Source organism: Manis javanica, chromosome 6 (genome assembly GCF_040802235.1).
Source record: "Manis javanica isolate MJ-LG chromosome 6, MJ_LKY, whole genome shotgun sequence".
Lineage (NCBI taxonomy): Eukaryota > Metazoa > Chordata > Mammalia > Pholidota > Manidae > Manis > Manis javanica.
In genome coordinates this window covers 97,304,838-97,322,160 of record NC_133161.1, presented here as the reverse complement: position 1 = coordinate 97,322,160, position 17,323 = coordinate 97,304,838, and the positions used below count along the sequence as shown (strand labels likewise).

Below are 17,323 nucleotides of genomic sequence, written 5' to 3'. Positions count from 1 at the left end.
CACCTTGGGAGTTGGGCAAACGGCCTTTTGATGTGCTCCCAGACCAAGACACCTGTATCCCAAAGAGAAATTAAGGCAGGAAATTCCTTAAGTTAATTTTTAATATTTAGGGACCACTTAACAAGTCCACACCCCTAAGCTTTTTTTCATGTTCCCAAATATCCTCAACTGCCTATAAAACCCCTAGACAGCGCACCACTACTGGCTCTCTTGTCCTCTCCTGGCATGAGCCAGGAGGTCTGTCTGTCCTCTCACTGTATCTCTCAATAAAAGTCTCCCTGGCTCTCTTACCTTGACTGTTTGCTACGTTAATTCTTCGACTCCGCAAACAAGAACCCCGGCATCACTGATATAAGGTGGTGGTACTTAGGGCTTGTCAATTTCAAATGTGCAGAGGCTTTTCAGAATGGATATGGATATATCAGCCCCTCATGTAGAGGGATTGTGTATGTGGTAGAAGTGTGTGCTTGGTGTGCCCTCCAAGCAATATCTAATTGTGAAGATTAGTTATTTAATCAGTAACAACCGATAATGGGCTTTTAAAGCACATTGTAGCTTCATTAGTGTCCTTGGAAATAAATACCCAAGATCATGAGCAAGTATGGCAAGCTATTGATTCACACCTTACAGTCACTGATAGAGTTTATACAAATAATTAGCATAATAGAGTTGTTCTGCTCCAGTTGTCATCATTTTTGGCTCATGGCTGCTTATTGCATCAACTCTTTAAGCCTTCATCATGATTATAAAGCAGATTTTACATTGCCTTTTATCTGTGATTTTCAACGGTTCTGTGTAAATATTAGTCAGTGGAAGTATTCACTATCTTTACAGTGTATTTCAGCAAGGAAACCACAGCATGGAGAGATTTGTCATGTATTCCAGTCAGCTGAGTCTATGCCTCTGTGTCTGTGAATTGTCGGTTTTCATGTTTGAGATATTTGAAAACAATATTTTGTATAAGAGCAAGTTAGTTGTTTTGCTGTCACTGATATTAATCTAACCTGTCTGATTGGTCTATGGGCTAAACATTTGTTTTTCACATTGTATGTCCATAACTATTGTTTTGACCCTGTAAAAGTCAGTTTTCCTAAAGATTATTCTCAAATGTTCCTGGATTTTTCCTCTTTTATTAATCTAATTAATAAGTGATCTTGAGGATTTTTCTGCTGAGTTCAAGTTACACAGGCATTTGCTGTTTTGGTAGCATGTCTAAGAAAACAAGAGATATCACTGGTCCTACTGTAATTCAAAAACCCAAAGCGCTAAACAAAAGAGCATGTATTTATTTTAACATTCCTAGTCTCTATGGGTTGGTGATTTTAGAAGCTCACATGAGTCTTGGTGCATATTGCTCTGTCTGCTTCAAATTGCATTTTCATTTCATAGCCCTCACCTAGAGCAGCATATTTATATGTTAATATTTATAGAAGATTAACATTTAAAGAGAAATGTGCCACTTGAATGAAGGTCTTTTTAAGGGAAGAAAGCTAAGGTGGAGTAGTGAATGTGTTGGCAGCCTGTCAACCAGGAAGTCCAGACAGTCTTACCATTCATTTCAGTTAGCAGAAGCTGGCCATTGTTATTTATGAGGTTTGGAAAATGTACAATTTTAATCATAGAAGTTTTCTTAGAATCTAATATGCTTGATTATAATTATGAATATTTTAAGCATATAGAAGAATTGAGAGAATAGCATAACAAATATGTGTGCCTATCGTCTCCTTCCATCAAATCCTGATGTTTCCGATGCTTGCAGTGCTTTTCTTTTTTAAGAAATAAATCAAAATGGATATAGTTAAAGTACCTATATAATCCTCCCCAAATTAATTTTTTTCTCTTCTTCCCTTCCTCTTCAGAGGTAACTACAGTCTTGATCTATATTGCATATGAATATATCAACACACAAGGTAACTTTGTTTTCCATGTTTTCAATAATAACCTAGACAGCACTATACCATAATACACAACATTCTGCAACTTGTTTTTCATTAGCTTGGCATTTAGGTTTTTAAGTACAGGCATGTTGATATTTATAGTTTGGTCATTCATTTTTAGCTGTTATATAATGTTCCATTGTATGTATCTATGTCATTCATGTATTTCCTGTTGGTAGATATTTAGGTTTTGGTTGCTTGGCTTTTACAAACAATGCAGCAGTGAGTACTCTTGGAGGGATCACCTTGGGTACCTGTGAGAAAGTTGCTCTAGGCCCTAAAGGATGTATATGCTGAAGTGCAATTGCTGAATTGAACCGTATATGCATTTCAGCTTTACTAAATATTGTCAAATTATTCTCTAAAGTATTTCCATTAATTTATACTCCTGCCAGTGATGTATAAGAGTTCTGTTTCATATTCTGATCACTCTTATTTTAATCAGGACTTACATTCTTGGCATATGATTGGTATGTAATGGCTTTTCATATTGCTCTGATTTTCATTTTCCTGATTATTAATGAGCTTAGCACCATTCATTCAATGTATGAATTAAATACTGCTAGATGTCAAGCAGAGAGTCCCATGTGCTCACATTCTGGTAAAGGGAGATGAAAAGTGGGTAGACAAAAAAAGTACGTGATATCTTAGATGGTAATAAGTGCCATGGAGAGTGAGAGAAGAGAGCAAGTACCATGTAGATAATTGGAGGATGAACATTCCAGGCAGAGGGAATAACAAATTAGAAGACCCTCATGTGAGACATGTTCCCCGTGACATGAACTACAAGGAAGCTAGGGCAGCTGGAATAGAGTCTGTAAGGGAGTAGGAGATGAGATGAGAGAATTGATCAGGTGCCTTATAAAGACTGTCTTTCTCTTTGAGGGTGATTACCATCTGAAATGTGAGGGTTCGAAAAGAGGCATTTAGAGTAGGCAGTTACTTAGATTTAAACAGGAGAAAAGGGCCAGCTAATCACCAAGAAAGAGTCAGCCCTGGCCAACCAATCCCTAAGCCTTCTTGAGTTCCCAGTTTTATAGTCAAGGACACCTAGATTGTCAAGGGGCCTGGGAACACAGGGGCTTCCCTGATGGCAGGGCATGTCCAAGGTCTGAAAACCTTGTCCGAAAGTAACCCCACGTCATTAAAATAACATCTCAATCTACTTAGCATTGTGATTTTGGCCCTCCGGTGGTCTTCACTAGGTACTTATGGCTAAGGTGCCTGCACACTGAGAATAAGGTTGATAGCTCTAGATCATGTAACTATCTAGAGCTATCTAGAGCTATCAATAAACCTGTCAATCAGATGACATAAGACACAGGGCAGGACTTCCTGCCATCTTAAGGAAAAGTAAAAGCCACCTTAACCCAAACAGAGGGCTACTTCTGGTTTCCAGATAGCCCTGCTTCCTGTCTTTAGAGTGTACTTTTCGCTTTGACCCAGTAAATTCCTTGCTGATTTTTCTTACTGTCTGGTCTCTCGACTGAATTCTTTCCATTGAGAAGACAAGAATTAGGGAAACAATGCCTTCAATTGGTAACACAGTGATGTGATTTTATTTAGGCTTTGAAAGGACCACTCTAATTACTCTGGTCAGAGTTCACTGTAAGTAAAAAGAGGCTAAAGGAGGAAGCAAGGAGACTAGTTATATTTAAGCTGTTATAATCCAAGGAAGAGATGATGGTGATTTAGTCCGGGGTGGAGATGAAGGTGAGAAGTGTTCACAGTCTGGATATCTTTTGAAAGTAAAGTCACCAAGATAGCTGATTTATTAAATGTGGGATGTGAGAGAAAAAGTACAGAGTTTTTGGCCTGGAAACTGGAAGACTAGAGTTACCATTCATTGAAAGGGATCTAAGGAAGAAGCAGTTTGGAGAAGAGAGAAAATAGGAGTTTGATTTTGAACAAGCAAGCTCTAGATGCCTCCTCAGCACTCAGGTTAAGGTGTTGATTCAGCAGGTAGATAAGAGTCTAGAATACAAAGATGTCTGAGCTAGAGGTGTGGGTGTCAGCATAGAAGACTGGCTAAAAGGCATTGAAACTAGATGAAGGCCTGAGTGAAGAGAGAGAAAAGAAGTTCAGGAAGAACCTTGAGCCAATCAAATGTTTTGAGTTTGGGAGGATGAGGCTTATAATAAGAAAGACTGAAGAGGAGTACTCAGTAAGGAGGAGGAGAACCAAGAGCAAACAGTACTCTGTAGAGACTGTTTCAAAGAAGGAATGGTTGTTGATCTCAAATATGGTCTGCTAGGTCCAGTAAGGTAAGTGCTGAGACTTGACCTTTGTTTTTAATAATATGGAGGTCATTAAAGGCTTTCACAGGAGCTGTTTCCTAGAGTAGTGAAGAGACAAAGGCTAGTAGGTTTGTGTGCCTTCAAGAGAATAGGGAGACAGGATCTGGCGTTAGCAAGAACAGACATTTCTTTTGAAGATTTCTCTCCGAAGAGGGTTGGGGGGGTGGGTAGGTAGAGAACTCAACCATTGCTGGAAAAAGATATGGGATTAAAGAGTTTTTCAAAGATAAGGACAATGGCAGTGTTTTTGATGCTGACATGAATAATGTAGTAAATGGGGGGAATTAAAGATCTATAAAAGAGAGAACTGCTGGAATGAGATTGAGTAGATGAAAGGAGACAGGGCTCAGCATCCGATGGAGGGTTTGGTTTTAGTAGGAGCACAGACTGTTATCCATAGTTGGAAAGGGAAAGCAAGAGTATTTTGGCACAAATGTAGGTAAGCTGATAGATTCTGATTGATTTTATTTTCTCAGTGAATTAGGAAGCAAGGTCTTCTGCTGAGTTTGCAGGGTGGGGGATAGATAGAAGTGGGAAGAGAGGAAAAGGTATGACCTAATCATCCAGAAACTATAAAAATAGTTTATAGTTACAAGGCCACATCATGGTCCATTTGGAGTCAGTGGTTGTAGGTGTGTAGTGAGGTCAGTCAGCAGAGCTATGTGGTTCTTTTTTCTCTAGTCAAGTTCACCGTGCAGTTTATGTACAAAGTAGTATTCATCTAGGATTAAGGTTTTCCTGATAATACTACAGGAATAATGCTATAGGAAGAGGAAGCAGTATATTTTGAGGGTGTGTTCAAAGCGGGGGATAATGATGGACAGTGGGCATCAAGTTGTGTGAAGGACAGTGAAAAGGTGGTAGAATCAATGGATTGTAAAGCTGTGGTTTAAAAATTTGGAGTAAAGATATTTGAGGAGGTGAGTTGAAAAGAAAGGGGATGGCTGGAGAATAGGATGCTAGAAATTGTGATTTGTGGAGCTGGCCAAGTTATTGGTAATGACAAATTTAGGGGCTGACTGTGGGAATGAGTGTGGTGTGGCCAAGTGAAAAACCAGATTCTAAAAGGAGAGGAGGATGTCATGCATCATCTACGCAGCTATTTAAATCATCATGAATTTTGTTTCGAAGAATTAATCCATTTTCCTAGGTTGCCCAATTTGTTGGCATATAATTGTGCATCATAGTCTCTTATGGTTCTATGTATTTCTGTGGTATCAGTTGTAACATCTTTTTCATTTGATTTTATTTGAGCCTTCTGTTTTTCTTGGTAAATTATGCTAAAGGTTTGTTGATTTCATTTATCTTTTAAAGAATCAGCTCTTAGTTTCATTGATCTTTTTCATTGTCTTTTTAGTCCCTATTTCATTAATTTCTGCTCTGATCTTTGTTCTTTTCTTCCTTCTACTAACTGTAGGTGTCATTTGTCTTTGGTATGAATGTCAGCTTCAGTTTTTCTTTGTTTCTTGATATAGGTATTTATCACAATGAATTTCCCTCTTAGAACTGTTTTGCTGCATCCTATAAGCTTTGGTATGTTGTTTTTCCATTTTCATTTGTCTCAAGGTGTTTTTTTTTTTGATTTATTAAATCATCCTTCATTTTGATGAGAACAGTGTTGGAGAGAATATCATGGCCACAAGCTGAAACCTTTAGGGAATGAGGTTGGGGGTGTCATGTTAATGACTGCAACAAGGAGAATTAGGGATGGTTGGGTCTGATAATGTGAGATTGAAAGTTGGAATTTAGGGAAGCAGGTAAAACAGTAGTTTGGAAGTGGCAATAAGAGATAAGAACACCTACTCCATCTCCAGGCCTAATGGGAAAAGGAGTGTGAGAATGAAGACAGCCATGTCTGAAGAGGGCTGTAGGGATTGCCAGGTTTCAGTTGGTGATGGCTTTCAGCCCTGGCTGCACATTAAAATCACCTGGGAGGATTTGTAAGCATACCATTTCCTGGTTCCCGGCCCCCAGAGATTCTGACTCAGATAGTCTGGCTGGAACTCAGGCTTAGGTAATTTTTTTTTTTTAACTCCTAGGTGATTGTATATGCAGCCAGGGTTGTGTCCCAAGCAGGAATGTTCTGATGGAAGGTTGAGTAATTGGGGATTATGTGTTGCTGAGGGCGTAGGGAAAGGGTTTGGGAGTTTGAGAGAGGTGGGGTGTCTTTAAAAGCTTATTGGTATATATGGCCCTTTGAATTTCTATGAGTTGCCTATTCATACTCATGAGTCTTTTCTTCTTTTTTTTTAATCTTCATGAATAATTTTTTTATTATGATATTATTAATATTATGGTATTATCAATCACATGAGCAACATTGGGGTTATGATTCCCCCCATTATCAAGTCCCCACCACATACCCGGTTACAGTCACTGTCCATCAGCGTAGAAGATGCTGTAGAGTCACTACTTGTCTTCTCTGTGCTATACTTCCTTCACCGTGCCCCCCTTACATTATGTGTGCTAACCATAATACCCCTTAATTCCTTGATCCCTCCCTTCCCCCCTACCCTCCCCAGTCCCTTTCTCTTTGGTAACTGTTAGTCCATTCTTGGGCTCTGTGAGTTTGCTGCTGTTTTGTTCCTTCAGTTTTTTTCTTTGTTCTTATACTCCACAGATGAGTAAAATCATTTGGTACTTGTCTTTCTCTTCCTGGCTTATTCACTGAGCATACTACCCTCTAGCTCCATCCATGTTGTTGCAAATGGTAGGATTTGTTTTCTTCTTATGGCTGAATAATATTCCATTGTGTATATGTACCAAATCTTCTTTATCCATTCATCTACTGATGGACATTTAGGTTGTTTCCATTTCTTGGCTATTGTAAATAGTGCTGCGATAAACATAGGGGTGCATATGAATTTTGAGTCTGGGATCCTGCGTTCTCAGGGTAAATTCCTAGGAGTGGAATTCCTGGATCAAATGGTATTTCTATATATTTTTTTTTTTTTTTGAGGAACCACCACACTGCTTTCCACAATGGTGGAACTAATTTACATTCCCATCAGCAGTGTAGGAGGGTTCTCCTTTCTCCACATCCTTGCCAACATTTGTTGTTGTTTGATGTTGGCCATCCTAACTGGTGTGAAGTGGTATCTCACTGTGGTTTTAATTTGTGTTTCTCTGATGATTAGGAATGTGGAGCACCTTTTCATGTGCCTGTTGGCCATCTGAATTTCCTCTTTGGAGAAGTGTCTGTTCAGATCCTCTGCTCATTTTTTAATCAAATATTTGCTTTTTGTTTGTTGAGGCACATGAGCTCTTCATAGATTTTGGATGTCAACCCCTTATTAGTTATGTCATTTATGAATATATTCTCCCATACTGTAGGATGCCTTTTTGTTCTACTGATGGTGGCCTTTGCTGTACAGAAGCTTTTCAGCTTGATATAGTCCCACTTGTTCATTTTTGCTTTTGTTTCCCTTGCCTGTGGAGATACGTTCATGAAGAAGTTGTTCATGTTTATATTCAAGAGAGTTTGCCTATGTTTTCTTCTAAGAGTTTTATGGTTTCATGACTTACATTCAGGTCTTTGATCCATTTTGGGTTTACTTTTGTGTGTGGAGTTAGATAGTAATCCAGTTTCATTCTCTTACATGTAGCTGTCCGGTTTTGCCAACACCAGCTGTTGAAGAGACTATCATTTCCCCATTGTGTATCCGTGACTCCTTTATCATATATTAATTGCCCATATATGCTTGGGTTTATATCTGGACTCTATTCTGTTCCACTGGTCTATGGGTTTGCTCTTGTGCCAGTACCAAATTGTCTTGATTACTGTGGTTTTGTAGTAGAGCTTGAAGTTGAGAAGCATAATCCCCCTGCTTTATTCTTCCTTCTCAGGATTGCTTGGCTTTTTGGGGTCTTTTGTGGTTCCATATGAATTTTAGAACTATTTGCTCCAGTTTGTTGAAGAATGCTGCTGGTATTTTGATAAGGGATTGCATTGAATCTGCAGATCGCTTTAGGCAGGATAGCCATTTTGACATTATTAATTCTTCCTACCCAAGAGCATGGGATGAATTTACATTATTAGTGTCCTCTCTACTTTCTCTTAAGAGTATCTTGTAGTTTTCAGGGTATAAGTCTTTCACTTCCTTGGTTAGGTTTATTCCTAGGTATTTTATTCTTTTTGATGCAATTGTGAATGGAATTGTTTTCCTGATTCCTCTTTCTGCCATTTAATTATTAGTGTATAGGAATGCAACAGATTTCTGTGTATTAATTTTGTATCCTGCAACTTTGCTGACTTCAGATATTCGTTCTAGTAGTTTTGGAGTGGATTCTTTAGGGTTTTTTATGTGCAATATCATGTCACCTGCAAACAGTGAAAGTTTGACTTCTTCATTACCAGTCTGGGTGCCTTTTATTTCTCTGTGATGTCTGATTGCCGTGGCTCGGACCTCCAGTACTATGTTGAGTAAAAGTGGTGAGAGTGGGCATCCTTGTCTTGTTCACTATCTTAAGTGAAAAACTTTCAGCTTTTCACTGTTAAGTATGATGTTGGCTGTGGTTTTGTTATATATGGCCTTTATTATGTTGAGGTACTTGCCCTCTATACCCATTTTGTTGAGAGTTTTTATCATGAATGGGTGTTGAATTTTGTCAAATGCTTTTTCAGCATCTATGGAGATGATCATGTGGTTTTGTCCATCTTTTTATTGATATAGTGGATGATGTTGATGGATTTTTGAATGTTGTACCATCCTTGCATCCCTGGAATGAATCCCACTTGATCATGATGTATGATCCTCTTGATGTATTTTTGAATTCAGTTTGCTAATATTTTGTTGAGTATTTTTGTGTCTATATTCACCAGGGATACTGGTCTGTAGTTTCTTTTTTTGTAGTGTCTTTGCCTGGTTTTGATATTAGAGTGGTGCTGGCTTCATAGAATGAGTTTGGAAGTATTCCCTCCTCTTCTATTTTTGGAAAACATTAAGGAGGATGGGTATTAGGTCTTCTCTAAATGTCTGATAAAATTCAGCAGTGAAGCCATCTGGGGTTTTTGTTCTTGGGTTGGTTTGATTACTGATTCAATTTCATTGCTGGTAATTGGTCTGTTCAGATTTTCTGTTTCTTCCTTTGTCAGTCCTGGAAGGTTGTATTTTTCTAGAAAGTTGTCCATTTCTTCTAGGTTATCTATTTATCATATAATTTTTCATAGTATTCTCTAATAATTCTTTGTTTTTCAGTGGTGTCTATAGTGATTTTTCCTTTCTCATTTCTGATTCTGTTTATGTGTTTAGATTCTTTTTTTTTCTTGGTAAGTTTGGTTAGGGATTTAATCTATTTTGTTTATTTTCTCAAAGAACCATCTCTTGGTTTAATTAATTTTTTATATTGTTTTATTCTTCTCAACTGTATTTCTTCTCTGATCTTTAATAATAAATTATGTCCCTCCTTCTTGAGTCTTTTCTTCCTATTGGGAGATGCTTGGTATTTGTCTTGGTTTGAGCTTTTTGTTGAAGTATAACTTGAATACTGAAAAGTACACACCTGAATACATCATGCAACGAGCAACAGAACAAATAAGGAAACAACATTATGAGCATCCTGAAGTCACTCTTGTTCCCCCTTCTATTCAGTAATCCCTGTACTATGGAAGACTAGATTTTTAAAAAGGATTTTACGTTGCCTACTTTGAACCAGATAGATTTCATATCAAAGTGTACTGGCCTTAGATTAGAGGGTAAAGCAACATAGTCTCAGCCATGATATGTTTCTGTTTTCCTCTTAAGGTACAGAGACATGTAGAAGAGGGCTTGAAAATCCAAGGTAATGTTTTGTCATCTGAAAACTGGCTTCTGGTGGTACATGGAAGTTGGAGATATATAAGAGACCAGCCACTATCTTTTCTGCCTGCTTGTTCACCAGCTCTTCCTTGCCTGACTGGAAATGAGCTGTTTTGGCAAGTGGAGACATGCCCTAAGTCACAGGGCCTCACCCATTTGTTCAGGACAGTTTGGGTCTTGCAACCTGCCTGATTGTGATGGTGCGTCTAAGGTTAGGGCTTACAAAACAGCTCTAAGTCAGGTTTGAGTCAGAGAACAGTTCTGAAGCATGATCAACCATGGTTTTTCTTAACAATAAATATATATTGAATAAGTGTGAATTGCCAGATTGTGCTTTTGTCATTGGTAGCTGTTAATTTCCAGCATTTTGACTACTGCTATAAAATAAATAAATAAATTCTGGATTTTTGATCTATAGAATGAGAAACATAATGAACTTAATTGTTTCATTTTTTGACAGAAAGCTAGGAAGCAAATCTAGTTAGGACATTACAATGAAGACTTGTTATTACTATTAGGAGCAGGAAATACCATTTAAAAAATTTTAGCTGTACCTTTAGCACCTTTTGAAGAATAAAGCTAATTGAAAATGACTCCTAAATATTAAAGAAGACCATTGGAAAAAACAGTAAGGGCAAAAATACTGCTTGCTTTTTAAAAAATAGTTATATTCTACCACATTCTCTAAAATTCTTTGAAGTTTAGATGAGTATAATATCAGAGTATTGTCATAAATAAATACAGCAGTAACTTACTGTTAAGTTTCTTGAATGAAATATTTTCATTCTTATGTCAGCTTCCCTGCCTGTTGTAATAGTGAAGTTGCTCCAGTGCTCTGTGGTGTATGACAGTGAGTAAAGACAGCTTAGGGTGTTGCAGGGTCATATAACAAATCTTCCTGGGCTGTATTGTCCCAGGTTTGGTTTCTAAACTTTTAATTCATTGCCACCTTATAAAAAAGTAAAGTAATTTGAGTAAAAAGATCAGGGGCTGGTGGGAGGGGGATGAATAGGCAAAGCCTAGAGGACTTTAAGTGAATGGAACTATTCTATATGATACTATAATGGTGATACATGTTATACATTTGTCAAAATCTGTAGAATGTTTAATACCAAGAGTGAACCCTAATATAAACTGTGGACTTTGGATGGTAATGATGTATCATTGTAAGTTTATTGATTGTAGTAAATGTCCCACTGTGGTGCAGGATGTTGACAGTAGGGGTGACTATGCACTGGGTGGGGACATATATTGAGGAGAAAGTATGTAGTCCTTACTTTCTGCTCAATTTTCCTGTGAACCTAAAACTGCTCTAAAATTAAAAGGAACAAAATTAAACAAATAAGTAATTTGCAGGTTTTTTGATGGCGTGTTGCAGCATTTAACAATAACTTCCTAATGTAAAATTATTCCCTCATCCATATGATTTTCATTTGATAGCATATGCCTGTTTGTTAATATTTGCCGTCAGTGATTACAAAAAATAACTAGCTCTTATCCTATCAAATACTAGCATCTTGGTATCTTACAGCCTTTATAGATTCTGGGGACTAGTGCTCAGGTTTGATTTCTAAACTTTTAATTCAGTCACCAGAACTCATTCCATGTCTGCTCTGTAAATACTCTATTCCTAAATCCAGCTTTGATGTCCTTAAAATGTTGACTTAGTATAGTTTTCTTTTACATATTACTGTTTATAACATGTAATCACTTATAAAAAAACTGTATCTCTCCTCTTACTGTGTAAATTACCTAGATAAATTTATTTCTGAATTCTCAAACCTAGCTTATTAATATTTATATAAGTGTTAATTGAAGCCCAAAAGTGAACATCTGGATTATTATAAGGGATTTCCCTTTACTTTTAGGTTGACTATAATTATTTTATATACTTTTAAGTGTTCATCTGGTAAATTAGTGTGGGATGTTAATAATTATAATCAGTTCTTTTTGGAAAAAAGAAGCCTAGATGCTGTTTCTAGGAATTTAATTATATTGAATGCCTGAGCATTGCTATAGTCAATAAGTATCATGTATCATGGATAATATTCTTGTGTAAAAAGGATTAACTACATAATGTATTTCAGTACTTTATCTTTTTAAAATTAGTTTTCTGAGATCATTTATAATTGTCATTTACTTGATGAACTTTTTTAAGGTGTTCTAAAGTGTTTATTAATCTCTTGGTTACCAGTTCCACAACTCATAAGTTATTCATCATGAATGACACTTTCTACTTCCTAGGAACTGGTTCCTCTACCTTTCCCAAACCTTCCTTCCCAACACCAAAGATTGGTTAGCCTTCTAAAATTTTCTTTCTTTTCCTCATGGTATAATATTTTCATTTTATATATTTCACTTATTGGAGTTATCAAAAATATGTCATCTGTTGGCTGTTTTTACTAAAATTGATTAAGCTGAAAATGCTATAAAGAGTCAGATTTTTCCACATGCTGTTCTAAGGTATCATTTGGCCTCAAAATTACAAAGCCTGCTTTTCTATTCTCCACTCCCATGGGAAGATGAAATGCTAAGCCTCTGTTTAAAATTTAAGGAGTGTAAACTTCTGGTCACTTTTTTCTCCTCTTCTCCCTTATTACATTACATCATAGCATTTTGACTTGAAAGAGACTTTAGAGGGTAATTTAGATCAACTTTTTCATTTTACAGATGAGGAAAGAAAGACACAAATGTTAAGTGACTTGCCTATTTAAGATCTTGCAGCTGGTATCAAACTCTGATCCTCACCCTTACCATCCTTTTTCTGTTTCTTCATGCTTCTCAGAGTTGGCACTAATGTTGCCCAGCCACTCTATTTTGAGCCAGTCCAGTCTGCAGCAGTGTTGGTGTGTCCCTGGCAGTCTTGTTCACACCTCTTTCTGAAGATCACAAAAGCATAGACTTGGCATCACAGTGGTTACCCTATTTCCCCCATCTGTACTGTTTCCCCTATTAAATAGTGTTGCTTTTTCCATGCAACCAGTGGAGAAATCCCTATGGAGAGCTGCCAGGTGCACTGTGGTAGGCAGAATAATGCCCCCTGGATTCCAAAAATGTTCATATTCTAATCCTTGTAAGCTCTGAATATGTTGGGTTCTATGGCAAAGGGGAATTAAGGTTGCTAGTCAGCTGACCTTAAAATATCGAGATTATATTCTGGATTAACTTGGTGATACCAAGGTCCCTAAATGTGGAAGAGGGAATTGGAAGGAAAAACCGGAAAAATTAGCAGTGTGAGGACTGGGCCTGCTGTTGCTAGCTTTGAAGTTGGAGGATGAGGCCATAAATGAGGGAAAGTAGCTGACCTTTGCAAACTGAAAAAGGCAAAGAAACGAATTCTCCCATAGAGCCCCTAGAAAAAAATGCATCCTACTGACACCTTGAACTTAGCTCAGTAAGATCTATGTTAGACACGATTAACAGAACTGTAAGATAGTAAATTTGTGTTGTTTTAAGCCACTGAGTTTGTGACAATTTGTTACAGTAGCCATAGAAAACTAACACAAGTACTTATACTGCTCCCCTCAAAAAGTCACCCCCTTTGACTCTGCCTCTTCCCTCATCATGTGACTATTTCATTGGCTACCTTATCCTGGCTCCCTGTTTCTTATCTAAATCCTGGGGTAAAACAACCCACTGTAAGACTGTCCAATCTCAAACAGCTATGACTGTCCCAAGGACACCCCTCCTCAGTATTTGCTCATTGGCTTTACAGAACACAACCAGCTGGTGTTAAGAGGCTACATAAAATTGAAACTGCTCTGTTGGCTGCTGCATTCCAGGAATACAGGGTCAGATACTGATCCACTACTCCCAACTGCCCTGTCCTAGCCCTTAAGAACTTATTTTTGTCACCTCATGAATGTTTATCAGGGAAACTACCTGTATGGCTACAAATGCATCTGCTCAGGGCTTTGCTATGTATGAACGGAGATGCCTATCTTGTTTCTTACTTGATGCAGAAGGAAAATGCTAGGCCATTGCCTGGTTACCTATTTTACTGAGCTGACTTGCTCAGCAGGCTGAAGTGCATGTTTTCTAGTCCAACTTGCTGAGCTGTGGCCAGCACATCTGTTAGTTCCTGCAAAGCTCTTCACTTGATGCAACACCAAGTTTTTTCTCATTGCTCAGTGGCTGGCGGTTGTAGAATTAACTGTGTTGCATGTTGGGAGCTCAGTTTTACAGAAGCCTCACTGGGTTGGTGTGATATGAATTAGTTTGGACAACTGACTCCCCCAGCTTTTTCAAATTGATGTAATTCTTGATATGGCTGGGAAGCTTGAATTCACTCAAAGTTTCTATGTCAGGAGATAGTTCAGTATGTACATATCTAATTCAGGAGATTCTATGTCAGGGCTACTAGAAAGGCTGAATCCATTATCCTGACTTGCTGCATTTGTTCACTTCCTGGCGGGGAAATTTTTATTGACTAGAGGGTTGACCCACTGTGAAGTGAGTTCCTTACTGAGTCTTCCTTCCTGCACTATACAGTAATTTCTCAGGTAGAGGGAAGAGTTTTTGTAGACCTCAAGGACATTAGTCAGTGTCATGGACCAAATAATTCTTACAGATAATGTGTCATTGAGTCTTCTTTTTCTTTTATCCATTATAATCTCTGCCTTTTAATCATAGTGTTTAGACAACTTACATTTAATTATTAATATGATTAAATTTAAATCTGCCATCTTGCTCTTTGTTTTTTATGTGTCTCATCTGTATTTGTTCACCTTTTTCCATGTTTTCTGCTTTCTTTTGGATTAATAGAGTATCATTTTGTGATTCCATTTTGTCTCCATTAGTGGCTCATTAGCTATATCTTTTGTCTTATCTTCTAGCAGTTACTCTAGGGTTTGTAATATATATCTGATTTTATCAATTTACCTTTAAGTAATATACTATTACCTTTAAATAATACTCCATTTCACACAAAAACCATACAATATACTTCTGTCTATGCCCCCCTTGTGCTATTTTTTTCACATATTTTACTTTTACATGATATAAGCCCATACTTTACTAAGTGTTCTTTAAATAGCTAAGTTACCTTTTTTGAGCTTCGTTAAGGTCTAATTGACAAACAAAAGTAGTATATATTTAAAGTGTATGTGATGATTCAATGTACATATACATGGTGAAAGATTTCTGTAACCTATCCATTTACTTCACATAGTTACCTTTGTGTATGTTTGTCACAACCCTTCAGATCTTCTCTCTTAGCAAATTTCAGTTACACAATATAGAATATAGTCACCATACTATACATTATGCTATATATGTTATAGTCATCAAGTGGTACATGCATCTCTAGAATTTATTCATCTTGTAACTCAAAGTTTGTATTCTTTGACCAACTTTTCCCCATTTCCATGCCCCAACCCCTGACATCTACTATTCTACTCTGTTTGAGTTTGAGTTTCCTTTTCTTTTATTTTTTTTTAAGATTCCATATATAAGTGAGATTTTTATAGTACTTGAATTTCTCTGTCTGGCTTATTTTACTTAGCCCTCTGGGTTTATCCATATTGTTGAAAATGGCAGAATTTCCTTGTTTTTTATGGCTCAGTAACATACTATTGTATATATACATGTATGAACATCTCTTTAAACACAGTTTTACTTACATAAAGAATGTTAAACACATCCATTCACTGAGAGCATGGACTGGGGGAATTACAGACTGGGAGCATGCCACAGGTGGGGTATATGTGAATGAGGCATGTGGAGTGGAGCATTGCGGGTGCCCGTGGGCCAATTGGAATCTTAGGCAAGTCACCTCAGCATCTCAGGTGTGGGCTTCCTGATAACGCTCCTCAAACTGGTTAGTAAAATCTATGAGCCTTTATTCCCAGCCTGGTTGCTGCTTTTGCAGCCCCTCTCTGCCCCTCAGTTGTTCAGCTCACCCTAGTGTTCTGGGTGGAGTGAGAAAGAAGTGGGTCTCTTTGGCAGCACAATTGGAGAAACAGGGCACTCACTCACATGCTCTTGTTTTCCCAGGTGGGAGAAATTGCTTGTGAGAGGGTACTATGGCACTGCGCTTTGTCACTTTGGGAGAGGGGTGATGTGGGTACAGTAAAACTTACCCTCTCTACTGCATCTAATCTTAGATTTTTTTGCTGTAAAGGCGTGCTGGAACTTCCCTGCAGCACTCCCAGACTTCCACAAAAATACTCTGCATGGGTGGTTGTCATAATTCATGTTCTTTACAGGGAACATGGTAGAAAACTCCTATTCTGCCATCTTGCTGACATCACTTCAGTTAACACTTAAAGAGATCAAAAATGAGAAAAATATGACTAACACTTAGCCACATATTTGCCATTGTAGACCTCCCTATTATGTTTTGTCATTCCAAATTTCCATTTGATATTTCTTCTGGAAGAACTTTTACATTTTTGGAGAGGTAAATCAGACAAAGAAAGACACATAGTGTATGATATCACCTATTTGTGGAATCTGAAAAAGCCAAACTCATAAAAACAGAGTAAAATGGTGGTTATCATGAAATGGAGTGGGGTGGGGAATAGGACAGATGTTGTTTAAGGGTACAAACTTGTAATAAATAGTAAATAAGACCTATAGATCTTATACATAGTACAGTGAATATAGACAACAATGTTGTATTATAATCACCAAACTTGCTGAGAGACTAGAACTTAATTATTGAAACCAATAAAAGGAAATGATAATTATGTAACATGATAGAGATGCTAATTATAACAGTGGCAATCATATTACAATTTATGAATATGTCAAATTAGTATAAAGTACACCTTAAATGCACACATTACATGTCATATATTTCAATTAAAAAACATTTCTCTAGTTCAAATCTGCATTCAGTGAATTCTCTCATCTTGTATAGAAAAGTATTTATGTTGTCTTCATTCTTGAAGACTATTTGTGCTGAGTATAGAATTCTAGGTTGAAGAATTTTTTGTTTTGGCACAATATTCTGCTCACTGGGAAGTATTTTCTGACACATAGACTGAATTCCTGTCTTGTGAAGACGCTTATCTCTTATCACTAAACCCAGCAAGATTCTCCACTATCACACAGACACCAGATTGCTGTCAATCTTTCTGCTTTTCCTATAGGGGTCTGAATATATTTTCATGGAAAAATGGAGAATTCCTGCTTTGCCAGGATGGCTTGTAAGAGCCTGAAGGGAAAGGCTTGGTGCCTCCCACTTATGATTCTTTTCATGCTTTAGCCAATTGGTGTTGTACTGGCTATTTCATGCATGTGATAGCAGGAGCTCAAGCAGCCATCTTGGACCTCGAAATGGAAGGCA

At 37.4% G+C, this 17,323-nt stretch overlaps 1 protein-coding gene across 25 annotated transcripts in view; it reads left to right on the top strand.

Moving 5' to 3' along the window:
* COA1 (cytochrome c oxidase assembly factor 1) overlaps nucleotides 1-17,323 on the top strand; it is a 116,161-nt gene that overhangs the window by 45,210 nt on the left and 53,628 nt on the right. For 8 of the 25 annotated variants that reach the window (XM_073239104.1, XM_073239095.1, XM_073239094.1 and 5 more), the window contains exon 2: nucleotides 1,860-1,910. The exons of 16 other annotated variants lie outside the window; for them this stretch is intronic. The gene's annotated coding sequence lies outside the window, so the exon portion shown is untranslated. Of the gene's footprint in view, nucleotides 1-1,859; nucleotides 1,911-4,180; nucleotides 4,202-17,323 lie in introns of those variants that run through there. One more of the 25 variants, XM_073239107.1, reaches the window with a different exon arrangement.